Here is a 12,438-nt window from a genome sequence, read left to right as displayed (position 1 = left end):
CACCCTGGTCTGTTGGCTCTGACAGGGACAGACAGGGTTTCTGACTGGCCTAGAAAGATAGGGATAGTTGGGGGGAAAAGTAGCTGTTTTCTTTTAACTCCAAAGTGTTGGTAGGTAGGTGGTTAGTTAGCCAAACATGTCTAAACCCTTCATTCCTGCATTTGCTGCCGATCTAACATTTGTCTCTGATAGATTTCTTTCAAGTATTTATCTGGGAGTTTTTAGCACATGCTTATAGGGACAATACTGTGTGAAGCCCAGTTTTCTTACCTGAATCCTAATTTGGCTTGGCACGGGGTTCCACTGATATTGCTGGATTGAAAACATGTTGGCCTCTCAAGGCATGGGTCTTGTAAATAACGCATCCGTGAGTCGTACTGATGAAACCACCCGGTTTTAAATATTCCTCTGTTTCCTTGTGTAATGACTAAAAACATTTACATCAACATCTCTAATGTTTTCTCCATTTCCACGTCAGCACCAAGGTACTCTCAAAATAATATCCTCTACATGATTGTCTGCACAAACTCTGGACTCCTATTGACGGTGCATTTCGCACACGCTTCCAAAAACATTTCTGTAACCGGTTCCCTAGTGAGCTAAAAGCGTGGACTTGTATTCAAGCAATTTGCGCATCTGAAGAACTTCCAGTATGGCATGGAAATATACAAGGAATGTGAAAGCTTACCTAGATACATGCAATTCATCAGAGTATATACTGAGAAAGACAATCATTTGACCCCTCCAAATTGTCACCCTTTGTTACATTGAGCTACCGCATGTATTTGGACAATTTTTATGATCCTTTGCCATTATTCCAATCCCATTACGCCAAGAGTTTTATGGCACGTGGCACAGTAGTAAGTTACTTCTAGACAATCCCTGCACGACACATCACTGTGAAAAATACTGATATAATTTCTGTCAACTTTGTTTTCAAAATCTTGGGAAAACATGTTTTTTCCCTGTTCAGTCGCTCTATACCAGGAAAACTGAGAAAAAGTAATGTTCTTTAATATTAATTTGTATTTATATTAGACATTTTACAAACTGTAGACCTAGATCAAAAATGCAAAAATATTTCTTTAAAATTTGTGAAAAGATGTTATTAAAATACTCATCCTCGCAAGTGGGCTTCACACATTGACATTATGCATGTCGTTTTTGTGAAGCAATAAAAGTAAGCTTGATTTACCGAGTTTGGCACACGTTTGGTGGTCAAGTGCTGAATCGCAGCTAAAACTCATTTATTCTTGTCAAGTATCCCAACACCGAGGAGACACAAGGCAAAGAAGATATGTACCCACCAGGTCAAATAACGTTTTCCAAAAGAAGACGGCCAAAGAGAAACCATTTCTTCCTAGAAGTTATTGTAAAAAGTATAGAAACTGTATAGCCAAGGGTGACTGCTGGGCAGCCAGTCAGAGTTAACAGGTTGTGGCAGCCAGAGATAGTAGCGTTAGGATGCTCTGATGTGAAACCTATATGGTTGTGGTTGGTTTCCCTAAGGCTTTGTAGTGTTTTTCAAAGACATATGGAGATACACCGTACAACACTATTCAATCTGTACTGGGGGAGACCTTAACCCTTTTGTGTATCGATGCATGTCTTGTATCTGGACACTCAAGAGACCAAGGTTAACACAGATGTGAGTCTAGTGTTTGCAGAGATATATTCCTGTTTAGGGTTTCCTGTGGGAATTGCCATGTTTAGAATAATTGCTAGCAATCTGACAGATGTCATGTTCAGCACATTCTTGTAGCCAGGCATAGAGGATGAGCAATGCCTGTCCCCCAGGGATAGTGTCTTTATTAAGTATAGATGTGGAAATCATATGGTTGTGGTAGGTTGTTCTTTAGCCGTGAGGTTGTTTTCCAAAGAAATAGATTTAAAACCAAGAAAGCTACCCCACCTCTATAGGGAAAGTCTGCATTGCTGTACAGGGAAGGTAATATTTGTAATATTAGTAATATTTATAGTGCTAATAATGCTCAAGAGTTTCAAGGTTCTAAGGACTTACCTGCAAAGGAGATAGTTTAGAAAACCCCAGAGACAAAAGGGCAACGCTTGGGTAAAGAGCCGTGTCTTAAGATCTTCTAAAACACGGGTACGACCAGATGTTCCCCGAAGTTGGAGAGGCGGCCTATTCCATAGTCTGGCTCTTTGAACTCGTGCTGAACTTCCCCCTTCCATTGGACTATTGTGCTCACCTACCCACGCCAGTTAGTTATCCAAACACTTAGGAGACATAGTAGAACACCAGTGTAGGTCCGCCTCTGCTGGCGGCCATCTCGTCATCCGTGAGGCAGGTCAGAGAAAACTACCATGTTTTGGAAAAAGATTTACTGAGAATCTGTCAAACATTATTTTCAGCACATTCTCCCCACCAGCCAATCAGAGTGAGGAACACCTAGCGGCCAGTGAATGAAATCTTAGCTCATGTAGATTGTTGGATTTGGAGGTGCCTAGTTGGCAAAGGTAGGTACCTTTGTCAAATAGGGACCCTTGCATCTAGTCAGGGTAAGGGGGTACACTCCTAAAATACTCCATGCTCACCCCCTTGATAGCTTGTCACAAGCAGACAGGCTTATCTCAGAGGCAGTGTGTAAAGTATTTGTGAACACATACAGTAATCCAGTGACAACACTCCAGATGAACACCACACAAGTTGTAGTATAAAAATAAGAATTTTTATATAGACTTATCACAAGACCACAAACGTCAAAAATCCATAATACTGTATCACAAAAAAATAAGGTTCTATGTAGGAATACTTTAAAATCAAGGTTTGTACGAGTTGGTAGCCCCATCCGGCTACTACGATGTTAAAAACAACAGAGTCCAGCAATTCCAGCTGACCGCGTTAATAAGGGTCAGCACAAGTGTGAACAGACTCAGTCACAGTACCTTTACTCGTTGTGTGCGAGCCGGATGTGCCAACCGTTGCGGTTGCATTGCAAGATGGAAGCGGTGTAGGGCGCGGTGTCTTCTCGGTGCGGTGCAGGCTGCGGCTCAGTGATGGCGTCGGGATGGTGTTGGTGAGACCGAGGCGTGCGGTGCAGGGTGAGATGGTGCTCCATGCGGTGCTGGCAGGTTAAGTTGCAGCGATGGAGCAAGGTTGGCGGGAGCTGGCATCGATTGGCCCAGATGCGGTGTGGAACGAGGCGGTGCATCATGAAGCTCACAACCTGGGCGCCAGCCACAATGCGGTCTCGGGACTCGAAGTCAGCAGCAGCGAAAGCGTCGGTCAGAACAGTTTGGTTCAGTGAAGTGAGGCAGTGCGAAGTGCAGTGCCCACAGGTCACGGTGCAAGCAGCGACTCTGTGGCGGCGGCGGACGTCGCTGTCGTTGAGACCAGGGTTGCGGTGCAAGATGCGGACGGTGCTTTTGGGCGATGCTGTCGGGACACAGAGCCGGTCGTTAGAGTCGTTCGCAGCTCCCTTCCTCTGTGGCTACTGACTCAGCATTTCCAGAAGCGGTGAGCAGATGTTGGTGAAGTCCACTAGTCCTGAGACTTCAGTCAGGGGGCAAGCTCTCTCTCAAGCCCTTGGAGATCCTTCACAAGTTGATGAAAGTACGCACACAGTTTCTTTCTCTCCTCTTTTTGGTAGTTAGGCAACCACTGTAGGCCAATCCCTCATGCTTAGGGATAGTCTCTCCTTAGTCTCTCTGGTTCCTCTCATCAGCAAAGGTTTCTTCTTGTTTCCCAAAAGTAATCTAAATTTCTGGGTTCTGGGTACCCCTTTTTATACACAGTTTCTCTTTGTTCTCCGAAGGCAGGGAGGCCTTTGCCCAGTCCAAACCAGTTCTGGTCAGTCCTGGAGCACTCTGTTTACATGACTCCTTCTTTCCTTTCACAGTGCAGGGCAGAGACATCAGACACACCACAGGAGGTGGAGCAGGCATTGTGGAGGGAAGGTCACAGGTGCAACTCCTCCCACCCATCTACATGCAGATCTCTCTATTCAGCCCTGCGCTGAGTCACCCTGTCTCCTGGAATTCCCCAGCCCATGTCACTCAAACTCCAGACAAGGAATACACAACCTAGCAGAGGCAGGCTTGGATGGGTAGACAATCTACAAGTGGTATTTTCAAACACAGAATGTTAAAACCAACTGCACTAAAAGATGTATTTTATCATTCTGAGTTCAGACATACTAGCCTTGCAATAGTGAAAAACGAAAATGGCTGTAATTCACTATTATGACATGCCACACACATCATAGCTTGTCCTATCTTTTACCTACAATGCACCCTGCCCTTGGGCCTACCACAGGGGTGACTAATATGCAGAAAAGGGAAGGTTTTGGAACTGGCAAGTGGGTGCACTTGCCCAGTTAACATGGCAGTACCAGACTGCACATAGGCTCTGCAGTGGCAGACCTGAGACACACTTTTACAGGCTGCTTCTCGGGGAGGCACAACCAGTACTGCAAGCCCACCAGCAGCATTTGGTTTACAAGCCCTGGGCATACTCAGTGCACTGTACTAGGGTCTGACAAGTAAACCAAACCGACTAATCATGGAATCACTAATTCATACATCAATTTACCATAGGGAGTATTTGCACTGTGGCACTGGACATCAGTGGCACAGTGCCCAAGGCATCTATACCCAGCAAAAACACACGAGGCAACAGCAAAAAATGGAAGGGAGACACACGCCAAGGTTCCAGGTCTAATATAGATGTTGAAAGTATATGGATGTCATATGTCTCCATGGGGCTAGGGCTGATACCTGTAAACAAATAACAGATACCATAAACTGACCTTTCAGGTTCAGATGATTTTTAAATTTCACAAAGTTGCTGCACCCAGTTTATCACATGTAGAACCCCAAAACCACAGAAAACCCATACATTTCAGGTATCACCCTGTTCAGGGGGCCCATGGAAATGCTGATATGGATCAAGCCCTGTCAGTCAAATTGTTCTATAACAATATACAAATAATCTGGTAGTCTGACAAAAACAATATAAAAGCTGCAAAAGGCTAGAGAAATAGGTTGCAATTGTGATCACCCATCAAAATTACAAATGGTGACCACTGGCAGAGCTACCACAGGTACGACTCCATGACGGTAGAAACCCTGAGGAGGGGAAAAGGAAATAAGGATTTCCATCAACTGCCCTTGGTGGCCAGTGTCATCATTTGGAACTCCAAAGGTACCCCTGTCACCTCAGTTCTACCGGCAGCAAGCCAGAGACCGGTGAAATAGGTGTTGTAAGAGACCAATGAAGAAAGGAAAAAAAAGATTGACAGCCTAATTATCCAAAAAGGTATACTGACCGAAGCAATCAAATGCAGTGCAAAAGAAAATATCTATGTGAGGTGAAGTTAAAAAAGATTAAACAGCAATCCAAACAACTTTATTAATGACTGCTGTTGATCTTAATAAAATATGTGTCGGCATGTAACAAATCTGCCGGATGTAGTTGGTCTACTAGTTTCAGCCGTTATGGGTCGCAGGACCCCGGCTTTCGTCAGGACCTTCAAATAAAAGCTACTGCATAAAGGTGCAATTTGAAAAAAGGGAAACAAATATACACAATAAACAAAAACAGAAAAACATATAGTTATCACAGTACCATAACTTGTGATATTTCACAATACCTCTATACAATAAGGATGGCTATTCATACCTGTAAGGATAAAGAAACTCTGTAAGTGTGCCACATAAACCTATAACCTCTACAATGCCCAGTAGTTTCAACCAAATACATTGAAATGATTATACACTCACCTGGCCTGTGTGAGGTATGAACCTCACCTCACCTGCTCAGACTCAGGTCAAGGGAGGCACCGCCCTATAGTAAGAACATACAGGAACAGTCCGTGAATCAAACTAACAATTAAGCCTAGACCGGCCGTTCTGTACACATTGCCCTGCTCAAAGGAAACTTGCCAGAAAAAAGAGACAAATCTGACCAAATATTCTAGCCGAAATGCTGCCTTCAGAGTACCTTGGTAGTGATCCTGAAGCACTATTTGGTTGTGTGGAAGAGAAGGAATATCAATGCACAATAGCTGACTATAGCGCTGAGTTAGAAGGTATAGGTTAATCCCAAACATCATAGTCTGACATTCCTAACATAGGCTGAATAGTGTCTCACGACGCTAGGTTAAGAAGCACCAAAGTAGAGGGGTATGGGTATCTCGGTTGCAAACCGATATTCAGAACCACCCAATTGTCCGTAAAGTGCCCCTAAGCGCTAGCTTCTACAATGTATAATCGGTAAAATGGACTTAGAATGTTACCGATCTTAGAGCTGTCAGTGCCCAAGAGTCACGCATCAGGGCGTGAGCGTCTAATCCCAAAGCAGCTGAAAGCAAAAATGAATAGGAATAGTCACTCACCTCTCCGTCGGTACCTCAGACAATGTGCTGAGGCTGGGGGAGGTGATGAGAGATCGTCCACGGCCGCCATTAGAGCCTCGCTATCCCGGACATGTGATCGGTGACGTCAAATCCATAGTGTCCAATCGGGTGCAAGGACTACAAAATGACATCATTGGACGCATTTCTGTAGTTCGAAAAGCGTTCAAAGTTCATTAAAAAAACTTTACTTTAAAAAAAACTTTATTAGGCGTACACTGCTCCTCATCATCGGTTTTTTAAGCCATTGTAAAACTGTGCCTCCTAATGACTAATAGTTATATTATGAGATGAGTGAGAGACAGTGGATGGTAGAACTTGGCATAATTGTTTTTTATAGCTTTCAAAGCATAGTCCAGGGAATATCATCGTTCAATCCCTGCTTGTCAGTTTTCAATTTAAACACCCATCTCTGTTCTTTGAGAAAGAGAAATTTAGTCTTGTCGTTAACATGTGGTGGTATGGATGGTTTTTCTAAAACAGTCCAATAAAATTCTTCTGCCTTGTGATTCTTTTCCAGGAAATGCCTGGTAAGCTTGGTGTTAGATTTTTTACAACGGAAGGTACTCTTGTGTTCCAGCATCCGCTGTCGTACCTTCCTGGTCGTCATGCCTACATAGCGTTCTTTACAAGGGCATTCAATAAGATACACAAAATGACACTATTGAAATTAGAGAAGTGTGTTTGTATCCAAGGTTTATGTGTGCCAATATCAACAGTTTTCGATTGTTTAGTTTGAGGACACATGGAGCAGTTGCCACACGGAAAGTGCCCTTGAACAGGAGGTAAATCCCAGAGAGTGTTGGTCATACTGGGTTTGATATTTGGTCTGGTGTGTACCAGAACATCACGGAGATTGCGCCCTCTCTTAAAGGCAAAAAGAGGCAGAGGAATTTGTTCTTTTTTGGTGTTTAGGAATCGCCAATTCTTACGGATACATTTCTATAATCCATTACTCAAGGTACTAAAGGTGTTGACACAAGTCATGCGCCCCAGAGGAGGCTTTACAATTTTTGGTTCAAGCAAAGCCTCTCTGTGGTTGTTAGAAGCCCTCTTACAGGCTCTTTTCACCAACTGACGAGGATACATTTTGTCATGCAATTGCATGGTCAAATTAGCAGCATGATGTTTATACGAGTCAAGAGAGGAACAGTTGCGCCTCACACTCAAAAACTGACCGAAGGGAAGATTTTCCCTAAGGGCTTGCGGATGCTGACTGTCAAATCTCAATAGGGAATTGCATGCCATGGGTTTGCGGAAAAGGTCACTGGCCAAACCTGTGGGAGTAACAAAAATAGAGAGATCCAGAAAAGAAATTCTGGATTTACTCATTTCTAGAGTGAATCTAAGATAGTTGTTTTGTGTGTTAAGCCATGCATGAAAAGCTCTTAATGATTCCTCATCCCCTCTCCAAACCAAAAGAATGTCGTCGATATATCATTTCCAGAATATTGTCGACTCATGGAAGGGGTTGGTAGAGGTGAGGACATGGTTTTCTTCAAACCTATGTACATACAAATTTGCCAAGCTGGGCGCATAAACACTGCCCATGCTCGTGCCAGACACCTGGAGATAGTAGGTCTCCTCAAATTGAAAGAAATTCTCTTTCATTGCCCAATAGGCCACGGTCATGATGAAATTGACTGGGGTAATTGAGTTCAATTCTGTGTGATCTAGGATATCCGCAATAGTCTCTAGCGTTTTGTCTTGAGGTATAGAAGTGTACAACGATTCGACATCTAGAGATACTAGGATGTCGAGATCAGGATTGAAATCCACAGTGGGCAAGAGTCTCAGTACATCTTTTGTATCAAATAAGTAAGTTGGCATTTTCTGTACAATCAGGCGCAAGAAAAAGTCTACAAAAGTAGATAGAGGTTCCAAACAGGAGCCAATTCCCGATATTATCGGTCTCCCTGGTGGTGGCCTCTGGACTTTATGTAAGTTTGGGAGGATAAAGAAATAAGGCATGACGGGGTGGATAGTCTGTAGATAAGTGGATTCCTGACTAGTAATCCATCCTTCAGTCAAAGCCTCCTCCACTGAATCTTTAATGATACCACTCACTCTAGGAGTGGGATCTTCCTTCAAAGGGCGATAACATCCCCTGTCGCTCAGCTGGCGAAGACACCCTGCCTGGTACATTTCAGTATCCATCAGGACAGTGGCTCCGCCTTTGTCCGCAGGCTTGATAGTGATGGACTGATTGTTAGTCAAAGCTGTCAGTGCCTTAAGCTCTTTAGTCGGAATATTCCTATATTTGTGCTTCTTATTTTCAACACATAGAAGTTGCACTTCCTCCAGTACAGCTCTTTCGAACGCCAAAACCTGTGGTGGTATTGTATGCAAAGGAGGATTGAAATTGGACCGATTCTTAAGGCCTGTATTGGTCTGATCCATCTGGCTGTCGGGAGGTGTCTTATCTTTGGAAAAATGGTGCAATCGCACCTTGCGAAAAAACTGGGCAAGCTCCCGATGTAAAGTAAAATCATCACCTTTGTTTGTGGTCACAAATCCCAGACCCCTATTGAGGACAGACACTTCATCGGGTGTTAGTATTTTTTAACTCAAATTGACAATCAAGTCCTGTCTTACAGACCCCCTCTCGTCTGTCCTTGGCCTACCCCTAAAAAATGCTGCTGGGGGAATTCAGGTTGATATTGATATTCCAATATAGAGGCAGAGGGAGGAGAGCTTCAAGGAGAGGGTACAATGGCCCCTCTTTTCAACAGTGGTGGCCACCTACCCCCTGGGGTTTCCCCCAGCTCCTTTCCAAGCACTAAACCCTTGGCAGACGTATCAACCTGAATTCTCCCAGCAGCATTTTTTAGGGGTAGGCCAAGGCAGGTTTCGCGGGCGACGCCGGAACCCACAGAACCCCCAAGTACCAGCACAAGTACACTGGAACTCGCCTTTGACTACTCCCAACCAGATAGGGACTCGCTCCAAAACCAACCTCGGGCAGAACCAGGGACAGACGAGAGGGGGTCTGTAAGACAGGACTTGATTGTCAATTTGAGTTCAAAAATACTAACACCAGATGAAGTGTCTGTCCTCAATAGGGGTCTGGGATTTGTGACCACAAACAAAGGTGATGATTTTACTGTACATCGGGAGCTTGCCCAGTTTTTTCGCAAAGTGCGATTGCACCATTTTCCCAAAGATAAGACACCACCCGACAGCCAGATGGATCAGACCAATACAGGCCTTAAGAATTGGTCCAATTTCAACCCTCCTTTGCATACAATACCACCACAGGTTTTGGCGTTCGAAAGAGCTGTACTGGAGGAAGTGCAACTTCTATGTGTTGAAAAAAAGAAGCACACATATAGGAATATTCCGACTAAAGAGCTTAAGGCACTGACAGCTTTGACTAACGATCAGTCCATCAAGTTCAAGTTCAAGTTCGGGCATTTGTATAGCGCACTGCTCACCCAGAGGGTCTCAAGGCGCTTGGGGAGGGGTTCAATATTTGTCGAATAGCCAGGTTTTAAGTTCTTTTCTGAAGGAGATGTGGTTTTGAGTGAGTCGGAGGTGAGTGGGGAGTGAGTTCCAGGTCTTGGCAGCACGGAAGGAGAAGGATCTGCCACCCATGGTGGATTTTCGGATGCGCGGGACAGCGGCGAGGGCTTGATTGGACGATCTTAGTTGTCTGGTGGGTTTGTAGAAGGACAGTCGAGTGTTGAGGCATTTGGGTCCTAGATTGTAAAGGGCCTTGTGTGCGTGGGTGAGAAGGCGGAATGTAATTCTTTTGTTGACGGGAAGCCAGTGGAGGACTTTTAGGTGTCCGGTGATGTGGTCTTGGCGAGGAATGTCTAATATGAGTCTCGCTGATGCGTTTTGGATGCGTTGTAGTTTTTTCTATAGTTTTGCTGTGATTCCGGCGTATAGTGTGTTACCATAATCCAGTCGACTCGTGATCAGTGCGTGGGTGACGGTCTTTCTTGTCTCGAGGGGGATCCAACGGAAGATCTTTTTGAGAATGCGAAGTACGTTGAAGCAGGAGGATGAGACTGCGTTGACTTGTCTGGACATCGAGAGAGATGAGTCTAGGATAAAGCCAAGGTTACGTGCATGGTCTGTGGGTGTGGGTGCTGTGCCCAGGGAGGAAGGCCACCAAGAGTCGTCCCAGGCAGAGGGGGAAGAGCCTAGGATGAGCACCTCCGTTTTGTCTGAGTTGAGTTTTAGGCGGGTATGTTTCATCCATTCGGCTACTTCTTTCATGCCTTTGTGGAGATTGTTCTTGGCGGTGTTAGGGTCTTTGGTGAGGGAAAGGATTAACTGGGTGTCGTCGGCGTAAGAGATGATGTTAAGGTTGTGATGACGCGCGATGGAGGCGAGTGGACTCATGTAAACGTTGAAGAGGGTGGGACTGAGTGAAGATCCTTGTGGTACGCCACAGATGACTTCAGTGGCCTCAGAGTTGAATGGGGGAAGTCGGACTCTTTGAGTTCTCCCAGCGAGGAATGAGGTGATCCAGTCCGAGGCTTTTCTTTGTATGCCGATGCTGCTGAGGCGTTGTATAAGGGTGCTGTGGCAAACTGTGTCGAAAGCGGCGGAGAGGTCGAGTAGAATGAGGGCCACTGTTTCACCGTTGTCTAGTAGTGTTCGGATGTCGCGGGTCGCAGCAATGAGGGCGGTTTCGGTGCTGTGTTTGGCTCGAAACCCGGATTGAGATGGATCGAGGGCGTTGTTGGATTCAAGGAAGGCGGCGAGCTGGCTGTTGACGGCTTTCTCGATGACTTTGGCCGGGAATGGGAGGAGGGATATGGGTCGGTAGTTTTTGAGTTCCGAGGGGTCTGCTGTGGGTTTCTTCAGAAGGGCGCTGAGTTCGGCGTGTTTCCAGCTTTCTGGAAAGGTGGCAGAGTTGAACGAGCAGTTGATGACATCTCGGAGATGGGGTGCGATGATGGAGTCCGCTTTGTTGAAGATGTGGTGGGGGCAGGGGTCGGTTGGCGAGCCAGAGTGGATGGAGTTCATTAGGCGGATGGTGTCTTCAGTGGTGATTGGGTTCCAGGCGGTAACGTTGTTAGTTGGCGGAGTAGGGTCTGAGGGGGGTGGGGAGGGTTGAACGCTGGGAGTATTCTCGAAGCTGTTGTGAATGTCGGCAATTTTGTTGTAGAAGAAGGAGGATAACGCATCGCAGAGGTCTTGGGAGGGAGTGATGTCGTTAGATGCTGCGGTGGGGTTGGTGAACTCTTTGATGATGTTGAAAAGTTCCTTGCTGTTGTGATTGTTGTTGTCGAGACGATCCTTGAAAGCTGATTTCTTGGCTGATCGAATCAGTTGGTGGTGTTTGCGGGTGGCTGCTTTGAGGGTGGACATGTTGTCGGAGGTTGGGTTTTTTCTCCATGTTTTCTCCAGGGCTCGGCATAGCTTCTTGGATTTTTTAAGGTCATCATTGAACCAGGGAGCCTTTTTGCTGGCTGATTTGATCTGGTGCTTTTTCAAGGGCGCTAATTCGTCAGCACTGAGAGTGATCCATTGCTTGAGATTGGTGGCTGCTTGGTTTGGGTCCGATGATAGGGTAGGAGGGTTTTGGTTGAGTGATGTGAGGAGTTGTTCGGAGGTGATTTTGTTCCAGTTTCTTCGAGTAATAGGTTGTGGGTGGTTGTGGTTCAGGGTGGTTTTGTAGTTGAAGTGGACACAGCTGTGGTCCGTCCAGTGGAGAGCTGTGGTGCGATCGAAGGAGATGTGCTTGCTGGAGGTGAAGATGGGGTCGAGCGTGTGTCCGGCTATATGGGTGGTGGTGTTTACAAGTTGTTTGAGTCCAAGATTGGCCAGGTTGTCCAGAAGGGTGGTGGTGTTGCTGTCGTGTTTGTTTTCCAGGTGGTAGTTGAAGTCTCCTAATAGGATGTAGTTCTCGGAGGCGAGGGCATGTGGGCTGATGAAGTCCGTGATGTCATCGCTGAATTGAGTGCGGGTACCTGGAGGCCTATAGATGAGGGTGCCTCTAAGTGTGGTCCTAGGGTTGGTGTGAATCTGAAAGTGGAGATGTTCGGCGGTTGCAAGATTATCGTCGGAGCTGGTCGTGATTTTGATGGTGTTCTTATGAATGATGGCG

This window comes from Lissotriton helveticus, chromosome 8 (genome assembly GCF_964261635.1).
Source record: "Lissotriton helveticus chromosome 8, aLisHel1.1, whole genome shotgun sequence".
In the NCBI taxonomy this organism is placed as follows: domain Eukaryota; kingdom Metazoa; phylum Chordata; class Amphibia; order Caudata; family Salamandridae; genus Lissotriton; species Lissotriton helveticus.
Note: the sequence above shows the minus strand (reverse complement) of the source record.